This window comes from Dromaius novaehollandiae, chromosome W, assembly GCF_036370855.1.
Source record: "Dromaius novaehollandiae isolate bDroNov1 chromosome W, bDroNov1.hap1, whole genome shotgun sequence".
In the NCBI taxonomy this organism is placed as follows: domain Eukaryota; kingdom Metazoa; phylum Chordata; class Aves; order Casuariiformes; family Dromaiidae; genus Dromaius; species Dromaius novaehollandiae.
Window position 1 is genome coordinate 2457209 of NC_088130.1, and position 11143 is coordinate 2468351.

Below are 11143 nucleotides of genomic sequence, written 5' to 3' on the forward strand. Positions count from 1 at the left end.
TAAGGCCATGACCTAATAGAGTTTACGCGGTATGTGTCTAGTCACTTAGTCCAACTGACTTTACAAGCCTCAGCTATTTCTAATTAATACTCAGTATCCAAATATTAATCACAACATTTTTTCAGTTTTGTTCCTCTCAGAGTGGTGAAGACTTCATGGCCTTCTAATAGCAAATTTTTTGAGCAGAGTTTAATTTCCATAAAAAAATGTTTCCAGTAACTTCTGAAAATTTGGCATTCAATTAAGTTGGTAAATCTGTATTTCAACACTCATACAGGATTCTGAAAATCATCTTAGTCATTTAAAGTACAGCTCTGAGTGACTAACTGCAAGCTTCATATCAATATATCCTGCCGCAAAAGGGTCCAGGAATCGAGATGAGGCTGACCAGCCTGTAGATCCCCAGATCCTCCTTCTTAACCTTCTTGAAGATAGCGGTGACATTTACTTTCTTCCAGTCCTCAGGAACCTCCCCCGATCACCATGACCTTTCAAAGATAATCAAGAGTGGCCTTGCAATGACATCGGCCAGCTCCCTCAGCACTCGTGGGTGCATCCCATCAGGTCCCATGGACTTGTGTATGTCCAGTTTGTTTAAATATTCTCTAACGTGATCCTCCTCCACCAAGGGTAAGTCTTCCTTGCTCCAGACTTTCCCCACTGGTCTCAGGGGCCTGGGATTCTGGAGGCAGGCAAATGTTACCAGTAAAGACCAAGGTGAAGAAGGCATTGAGTGCCTTGGCCTTTTCAGTGTCCTTTGTTACCAGGTCCCCTGCCCCATTCAGGAGGGTCCCATGGTCATAAAAACAAAACCCTGTTGTGGATACCAGCTGCACAATCAATTGTTGACCTGCAGGATCCATTTGCTTCTCCTCAAGTCCTTCCCCCTCATCAGCAGGAAGGAGAAAACCACCTGGGCCCCCATGTCCTTGACCATTGTCCCCAGAGTCCATGTGGAAGAGCAGCAGGGGCTAATAGTCCACGGGCCAGTGTAGAGAACCGGTACTAAATGCGGTTTTGTCTCGACATTGCCGCTGCCACGGCACTCCAGGAGCTGTCCAAGAGGTAAACAACCTCATGCGCCTGCGCGGGGAAAAAAGGCGCGAAAAGGGCAGAAGAAGGCTTCTAGGGGAACAGCACATCTGGCACGAACCGCACATACACATTTGCGATCTGCGCATGAGCAGGAGAACCCCCCCCCCAGATGCCCCTAGCCCATTTCTGGAAGGTTCCGAGGGGGTGGACTGCGCATGACAGCTAATCTACATGGCAAGTGAGGAAGCACCTCCCAGAGGCGGGGCAAGGGCCTATAAAAACTGCAGACTGTGTGAATAGGGGGGGGGGCTGGCTTGCGAGGATTGGAGATCTTGAACGGAGTCGGGGGTCTTGCGACAACTGAAGATCTCGAGTGGAGTCAGAACATCATCGGACTCGGAGTGGCGGTAGCTAGTTTCTTTTCTCCTTTTCCAACTTTCTCTATCTTTTCCCCTTACCCTTGTTCCCCTCTCCCCTTCGCCTTTTCCCCACCTTTTCTCCCCACTTCGTGGAAAATAAAGTTGAAAGGTTGTACGATATTTAACCGGTTTTAGCATCTTAATCTCGTCCTTGGGATCGTAACGAAACCTTCCCGATATTGGATCTGGACAGCCAGACAAGTCTGCAGTCTTTTAACAATGTCCCCAATCTGAGCCCCTGGCAAGCAGCAAACCTCCCTAGATGACAGGTTAGGTCAGCAGATAGGGGCCTTCATCCCCTGCAGCAGGGAGTCTCCCACTACTATCACTCGCTGTTTCTTCTTGGTGCTGCTGTGTGGCTCAGGCTCTGCCAGCTCAGATGCTTTGTTGGACAGAGCTCCCACAGCCCCTTGACTGCTACCAGGGTGCTGAACCTATTTTGTAGTTGAAAATCTGCAGGTGGAGCAGGAGCTCTTAAGGAGCAAACCTAAGTGCGGAAAAGCCTGCCTATGCAGCAGAGTGTGAGCCGAGGGAGGTGCTGAAAAAGGCCAGGGAACTTGCAAGCCCACAGAAGAGAAATCGCTGTGCAGGCAGTACTGCCTGGGCCAGCTATAGCAAGTTGGTAGCAAAGCCTACCTTTGGGCTGACCTGCTACAGCTGTTCTACTGACAAGATCAGCATTGCTAAGTGAGGCTGCACTTCCCAAGTTGTAGGACATGCTGCTTACGGGCCACAAGCAGTTCAGGGAGAGGGGGAAGAGGGACAAGTCAAGCAAGCCTACTTTAATTAAATTAGTGCTTTTATGAATGGCCTTTCAAGTACACTGTTGGACTCATTTGCCTGCCAGACTAGTCAATAGTTTCATTTGATTTGTTGCTATCCCTTTTTTTTTAATTCCCAACAATGTATCTGAAATGGAGGCAAATAGAAATTCAAATGATTGCCCTGAAACTACAGAGCTTGTTTTATTAAAAATTATGTACATAGTTATACTTCAATAAAACTCTAAGAGCCCAACAAGTACAGTCTGTGTTATATTGGTAGTAAGTTCCCTTGCAAGATCAGTTGTGTAACTGGTTACATATAGTTACTTTTTGCTCAACTTTACTCCTATGCAGAAGATGTAAGATCTTTTCCATTCATTCCAGACACTTGTAGCCATCAATAAGGAAAACTTCTAGGACCTTCTTATTTGTCCTGCACTTGCTGATGTCTTGGACAAAAACCTTGGAAAATAAGTATCTCTCTTCCTTTCCCCCTCCCAAGTGTTTAACTGTCAACTCAAATACCTCTAAATATTTTTAACACTCCCCTCCCATCCACTGTCCTATTAACAATAAGTCCTTTAAATACAAGCCTTGCAAGAACACCATAAAAGCAAAACAACCCCAGCACAGAAAGTAACCAGACAGCTGCACTGCTGTTCCCACACAGCTACAGCCTTCAGCACTGCACTGGGGCGCCAAAGAGCAGGGGCAGACATAAATGAGTACAAGTACGACCTCACTCAAGCCATCTTTCCCTGCCAAGAGTAGGAGGCAGAAATGAAACCCATAACCAACCCCCTCCCTGCCTCAGGTCATGGGGCACCCCTTATACCCCCAGACAAGAGACTGCACCTTTAACCCACAGTTTGAATGAGTGACTGGCCCATCCTGCAAAGCCCAGAGAAACCAAGTGTCAGAGTCCATCCCATATATGCAACACCCACCACTCAGCTGTGCCCCTCAGCCCCACTTATTAGGTGAACACCAGGGTGGGGCACCTGTACACATCCACAGACTCTTAAGTTAATCACTAAACCTACTCCTTGCTTTCTTTGCTCTCTGTAACCATGAACCACAACAGCAAAGAGAAGCATCCATCTGTGAAGCATTCAAGTTGCACAGCATCCACTATAAAGCACAAAAAAAGCTGTCTGCACAGACCCTTTGTAAAGGGTGGGAAGTAAAGAGGAAGGGAGAAAGAAAACACTGCACTTCACTCTGGGTCTATCTCCCTGTTAGCTCCTGGGTGGACAGAAAACTGCTACCAGATGTGTCCCATGTCGGACTACATTTCCCAGCATGCCCTGCTTTGTCACAATGGCATTCTGGGAAATGAAGAGTACTGCTTGGCTGTGGTTCAGAGTTCATAAAATGAGACTTAATAAGCTTGATTTCATAAGCATCTTTCCAATATCTGTTTCAGTCCCCCACTACCAACAGAACAAGGCAAAGGACAACCAACGGGGGAGAAGTGACATGTTCACTCTGCAGCTATGTGATGGCCCTGGCATTTCACATTCTCACAGCATCCCCCTCATCTATGCTAGTACTTAAGGCACTGTCTAGGCACCACAGTTATGGACCAGAACCCTGCTGTGCAAAACATAGCTGTACAAACATAGGAGACTTTTCCCAGCGAGTTTATAATCTAACAATATTTACATCATCAAGACCAGAAATGCAGGGCACTCAAAATAATTTGCATTTGGTCAGTATTGAATGTTTATACTTTTGCCTCTGCAGACCTGGACACAGGCTTCGGAAACTCCTGCTACCAATTCTCAAAAGCTTGTTTGTCTCACTAAATAATCTTGAATGCTGGACCTACTGAGAGAAGTAGCATAACTACCAGTGGGAGTACTGTATTAGGGACAGAATTTCAATCTATAAACTCATGCTTTGTTTCAAATTTAAAATCTTTAATAGGACTACTGTGCACATAAGTATTGTGGGGTATGTCTAGGACTGTTGAATGGGACAGGCAGTGCAGAAGAGATTTGTTCATTACCAGTATGTAAAGCAAAACACTGATGACTTGTGACTGTCTTTAAGATACTCAGTTATGCTGTTGTACAGCTTATCGAATGATATGCAGTTAGCTCCAGCAAATAAATCCAAAATATTATATAATGCTATTTAGACATCATTCCTGCCACTCTCTTCCTCTAATAAATCTTACAATCAGCTTTATTTCCCAGATAAAGTTAAATCCTTTTATTTAAATGTTTCCATTATCTACTCATCTTTTTGTTTAACGTATTTATTGCCTTTTTTTCAATTTTCAAACAAACAAAAAAAAATCTTTTGACTAGTCTCTTAAAGCAGAGATGCTTTTTTTTATTTATCTGTCATGTGTATATAAAGATTCTGAAGACCAAACTATGGCCTATATAATCTCACTGATTTTTAAATCAGTATTTATAGTAAATACCTCCCATTGCAATTGATGAGGCTTAAGCACATAAGATCACCTAAGTCACCTAAACACCTTGAAGGATCTAAGCCCTTTACTTTTTAATCAACATAGCAAGGCAGAGAAAAATCGAGTTCAGACTACTTCCTTTCTTACATTTGCTCCAAAGTGATAGCAGCAATTAAAAGTAGTAGAAAAATTTACTTTCCTATTAAAATTGCCGGATTGCCTTGCCTTACATTCACAGAGATGCGACGTGTGACATAAAAGGAAACCGCCACTAGAGGTCATGCTTCACTGTGATTCTCCCGGTAGAGTCAGGTAGTGGTAGTGGCTGGAGTGCTTCAACTGAGGGCTTAGAGTCCTTGAGGTCAAGGAGGTCAGGGGTGTCGTGTCTCGTCTCTACACTGCTTGTAGGGTAGCTGAGCTACAGTTGCAGAGCCCCTCATTTCTTGTCACTGGTTAGCCTTGCAACACACATGAAATTGTATGTTCCAAAGCACAGTGTGGTGGTGTCTGCCAGCCCTATGTAGTCTTGTGACAGCAACCTCCTTCTTCCTTGTCCCTTAGAAAACTTAAAGAAACAGTCAGATATTGCTTCTCACACCTCATGCTATGGCAATATGGAAAGCATGAAATTCACCAGCTTGCTACATGCAAGAAGAGCCTTTTCCCCTCAGCTACAAGTGTGCACATTTGTCAGGTTCATTACATATTATTTACTTCTCTAGAACATAAAGCTGTTTTACATTATTGACTTTTTTTTTTGCTTTACAAGCTCCATTAGATGCACCACAAATAGAGTTTTCATCTAAGCATGCTTTTCTGCCATGCAAGTCTATTATCCAGCAGGATTAATGAATTGCAATCTGTTCAATAAGTATCCTTCAGGAATCCCATGCCCCTGAGACCAGTGGGAAAGTCCAGAGCAAGGAAGCCTTTCCCTTGGTGGAGGAGGATCAGGTTAGGGATCACTTAAGCAAACTTGACATCCACAAGTCCACAGGTCCTGACAGGATGCACCCATGAGTGCTGAGGTTGCTGGCAGATGTCATTGCAAGGCCACTCTCAATCATCTTTGAAAGGTCATGGCAATTGGGAGAGGTTCCTGAGAACTGGAAAAAAGAAAGGAAAGAGTCTCAGAAACTTTCTCAAAGGATCTGAAAAAAGCACTTATGAGGGGAAATAGGCACCATTTTAAAATCCCAAAGTGGCTAGGAGCATGGACTACTTTGGGGAGGGAGGGACAGAAGGTGCACCACATTATGTGGGAAGATGCCGATTGAAAGTATTCTAAATATTCATCTAGTGAATGATGGGTATGTGGCGGACAGATGAATGAACTTTTGCCTTAAACGTTTCTTGGTACATAAGGTGCAAGCAAACCATAACCCCGAACAAGCCATCTGTCCCTGGCGGAAACAGGACTGGGCTGCTGCGACCCCCGAAATGGTCTCCCTGCGACCACCCAGGACACACAGAGCCTGCGCTGAACCAGACCACCATCGGGCAGAGACTTTGGGACCTGGACTGCAAATTATTGCCGTTTTTAGCACAACTTCTATAAAACTTGCTTAGCATGAGTAGCTAAATTTGCTGAAGCCTTAGGCCGCACTCCCTAGTACAGTGAGAAAGGGCCCCAGAGCTGGTGCAGGCGGGAACGATAAGGGAGTTACCAGCAATTTGCATTCCTGTGCACTGCTGAAACAGTGCTAATTGCTGGAGTTACCACCTCTTTGTCAGGACCTTGAGAGATGATGGCGGGACCGGAGGAATGAAGACACACCTGTCGGCAGAAACTGCAACAGAAAAGATAAGGGAGAAAAGAAACAGCCTGCCTAGGAACAACAATGAGACCCAATAAGGAGCAGAAGACCCCAGACCCAAACCACGTGGGGGTGGGAAACTTAATTTGAAAAAAGCTATAATTGCCCGGGGATCTCTTTGTTCAGGGTCCCTCTTTGGAGGTACCCAACTCGAGCTGTAACCACTGCACGCGTGTCATTCCGAGCTTTTCAGCGGGAACCTAGGGTCGGACCCTGCTCGAGTTGTAATTACTGCACGCGCATCGCAAAAACTTACACCCAGGGTGAAGCGGACCCACCTACCACCAGACGGGAGCCCCCCCCCCACCGCCGAGACTCCCAAAGGAAGAGGACCAACGGGACGCCGCTGGATCCACGGGTGGTGATATCTTTTTTTCCTCTCTCTTTCTCCCCTTTTCTCTCTTTTTCCCTCTCTTTTGTTGAATGTTGGTAAGATCTGTTTGAAACGTGTGACATGGGACTTGTCTAGCTAGTTGCAGTATTCGCCATTGAATTATCCTATTTGACCACATGCTTTATCTTTGTGTTAATAAATCTTAAAACTGGTTGGCTGGTGTCGTTTCACCTTAATTCAGTCCAAGGGCATCACGAACTTGGTCGTTGGTCCCAAGGGGAGGGAGGTCGTCCTGAACGACTCCTTTCGGGCCGCGACATGGTACTATGGATTTTTTTATTTTTTTAAGAAATTTCAAATAAGTTACACTTTTATTTGCCTGGAAAGAATTTCAAAGATTAAAATTGTGTTCTACATTCTAAAACATCATTACCTGTGGGACCCAAGACTGTGTGTCTATAATCTAGCTGTTTGATTTAAAATAGCTAATGGATAAACTCCCAGAAAGGCTTTCAAATGGACTCTAATAAATACTTATAGCTGCAGACAACATTGTAACTTCACTGGTGCCAAAGAATTTTTCTCTTCATTCTGAATGTTTTTAAACATTCAAAATAACTAGAATTGATTTCTAGGAAGTCAGGTGCATCTGGCTACTGGACAGCACTTCTTTTACTCTACTTTCTTCCCCTTTGGTCTCTTTTCCTAAATTACCTACTTCACTTAACAGGATCAATTGCTGCAAAGAAAGTTTCATAGGCACTATTATAATGTCTTTCCCTTTTCCTCTTGCAGAACTATTAAACACAACTTTCTGGAAGAAAAACACAGATTTTTTATATATATATGGCAGATAGCCTGTACATCTCTTTTGCTGTATATCTATTCTGAAAAGTATTAGACAGAACAAACACCGTAAGTAGCGCTTTCCACCAGAGAAACTCAACATGCTTTTGTCTGTCGTGGAATAACCGGAATACAGTTTAGGTTCAGATCAGAGCAGCAGCAGTTTACCACTATAGCTCTAGGGGAGAACACAGAGCAGCAGAGTGCCAGCCTCTGCGGATATGAACTCCCCTAACGAGGCCATTACAGAGTTAACATACCTTTGGATTATAGGACTTGCCCTGCACAGGACTCCAGGTGTGTGGATAAACAGAAAAAGGGAGTGAATCACTTCAGGAGAGGAGGCTCCAGCAATACAGATAGTACAATTTGTTACAGACAATACATTCCTCGGATAGGTGGGAACACAGACTTCAGCAAGGCCATTGCACATGGTTTTTTGCTAGATAGGCCTGCAAAGGCCTATGAGGCATTAACCATTTTACTTCCACATGTGGTATGGAGAAGGGAGACCAGAACAATCTTCCTTTTACAGATCAGAAAACTGAAGTGCACTATTAAATAAGAAGGTCACACATGGAACTCTAATGGAAGCTAAAACTTCCCATTTTCAATCTTGCACTTTAAACCACAAAACCAGCCTCTCCCTCCCCAATAGATCTTATCTTATCTAGACATTAGTATTTTAAGATTCTACTAAGTAGTATAAGGCTCGAGGGCTGCATTAAAACCAAGTAAGACTTTATTCAGCTGAAACTGGTGCTACACACACTGTACGCAACTTAGCTCTTGGAATGATCAGATTTATTGGCTTTTTTTTTAACTGACAGATTTATGAGTTCCAAAGTTAGAGGAAAACATTACATAGCTTAGCTACCTGTATAAAACAGGTTAGAGGATTCCCAGCATCACTCCTTATCTGAACTAGAGCGCCTCTGTTAAAAAAGCAAGACAGAAGAATTTGATTAAACTTCTTGAGCTCTATTAAGAAAACAAACATCCTCTTTAAGAGTCTCAGAAGGTCCATAACAGTGGAAGATACTTGCTGGTCAAAGAACTGGAGTCAGAAAAAGCTTGCTGAAAAGTCAGGAAAAAAAGTTAGAAAAAAATGCTGACTTCCAATTAAGGAGCTTTGTTACGCACCCTTTACTCTCCATTCGACCACCAAAGGAAGCAAGTCCTTTGCCATCCTTATGGGAATTGAGGAGAGTAATAACATGAAAACATCTCCATCTCCTTTACAGACATCTCTCAGAGGAATCTCTTTTATGTAGTGTATGGGAAAGTGCAGAAGAATGTCAAGGAGATAGACGATGGAAGCTAGCCAGACCGTTCCGTGGGAAAAGGAGCATCAACAGGGCATGTTGACCCATAGTCACGTAGTTGAGCCTGTGCCAGGGTGGCACTGCACCTGGGCTTTGAATCGAGAATAACAATGAGCTCAACATGCTTACTGCGCATGTGTATGGTACATAAAAACTTCATCTAGTGCCCCCCCTGCCCCTGTGTTCCTCACCCTGGACCGACGCTCAGCGGTGCCAGGGATCCCCTGCTCCATTATTGCCTCGACCGGGAAAACCCCGTTCAGACGCAGAGGTAATAAATGCTCCATATCGACCATCGTATGCCTTGTGTTTGTGTATCCGTCCCTGCTGGGAGTCCAGGCGGTGCCCCCCGCCTCACCCTTACATGTGGTAGGTTAACTCAGTACAACAGAACTTGTATCCTACTCCAGAGTAAGACATATGCACCCCTAAATCTTTTTTTTTTTTTTTTTTGTAAACACTTATGTTTGGGACATCAGGGAGATGAAAAAGGGAGTCTAGCTGGAGGGAAAAAAATCTTAATAACCAGACAAACATGCTGTGGCGGACAGATGAATGAATTTTTTTGCCTTAAACATTTCTTGGTGCATGGGGTGCAGGCAGGCCACAACCCCGAACAAGCCATCTGTCCCTGGCGGAAACAGGACTGGGCTGCTGCGCCCCCCGAGATGGTCTCCCCGCGACCACCCGGGACACACCGAGCCTGCACTGAACGAGACCACAATCGGGCAGAGTTTGGGATCTGGACTGTAAATTATTGTCCGTTTTTAGCACAACTTCTATAAAACCTGCTTGGCATGAGTGGCTAAATTTGCTGAAGCTTTAGGCCGCACTCCCTAGTACAGTGAGAAAGGGCCCAGAGCTGCTGCAGGCGGGAATGATAAGGGCGTTACCAGCAATTTGCATTCCTGTGCACTGCTGAAACAGTGCTAATTGCTGGAGTTATCACCTTCTTTGTCAGGACCTTGAGAGCTAATGGCTGGACCCAAGAATGGAGACACACCTGTCAGCAGAAACGGCAAGAGTAAACGGCCTACCTAGGGACAGTGAGGAGACCCAATAAGGAGCAGGAGACCCCCAGACCCAAATATTACTATTGGTCTGAACTACCACATGAGGGGTGGGAAAACTTAATTTGAAAAAGCTATAATTGCCGAGGGATTTCTTTGTTTGCCCCCCCCCCCCCCCGTCTCGCTCCCTCTCTCGTCCCTCGCTCCTTGTCCCTCGTCGGAGGCCCCCCAGCTTGAGCTGTGATTCGAGCGGAGTCAGCGGAACATCATCGGCCTCGGAGTGGTGGTAGCTAGCTTCCTCTCTCCTTTTCCAACTTTTCTCTATCTTTTCCCCTTACCCTTGTTCCCTTTTTCCCTTCGCCTCCCCCTCCCACACACCTTTTCTCCCACTTCGTGGAAAATAAAGGTAAAAGGTTGTACGATATTTGACCGGTTTTAGCGTCTTAATCTCATCCTTGGGATCGTAACGAAACCCTCCCGATATTGGATCGGGACACATGCCAACCTCTCTTATCACATAAAAACCTTGAGAGACTCAATCATGTGAGCAAAAGCTGAGGCCTTACTGGGGATGACTAGAGGAAATATTATTTTGTGTGTCTTCTGAACAGTATTTCTGCATAGCTCACAAGCCCAGCTGTTAACTTAGCTTGAAATCCACAATAAAAAACACATCTTTTTCTGCATTACTACCTCTCTCCTTCCTGTAATTGTGTAATTCATTATTCCTACCTAAGCAGATAACTTTTAATTTATCCTTGCTGAAATAGGAATCCTATTTTTTCCCTAGACAATTTTTTCAACACGTTAAGATGGGTTTGAATTTTCATATGCTACATTGATAGCTACTTATTAACAGGTTCTTGTAGTCCATGTCTCCCTCATTTGGTAATGAGACTACCATGTGAGACAATGTAAAAGCTTTAGTAAAGTCTTTTTCTCCATTTACAAGGCATGTGCCCCAACAGGCACCCTGTTAATAGGGTTCTAATACTACTACAAGAACAGATCAAGATTTCTATAATCATAAAAGACAGAATACTTTTACTATCTAGTATGTAATGAGGACACATTTATATTTTAAGAAAAATCTTCCCATAGGTCCAAACTTTTTCCTCTAATATTTCTTATGTTTTTCCTGAGTAAAGAATATCAGACTGAGTTTCAA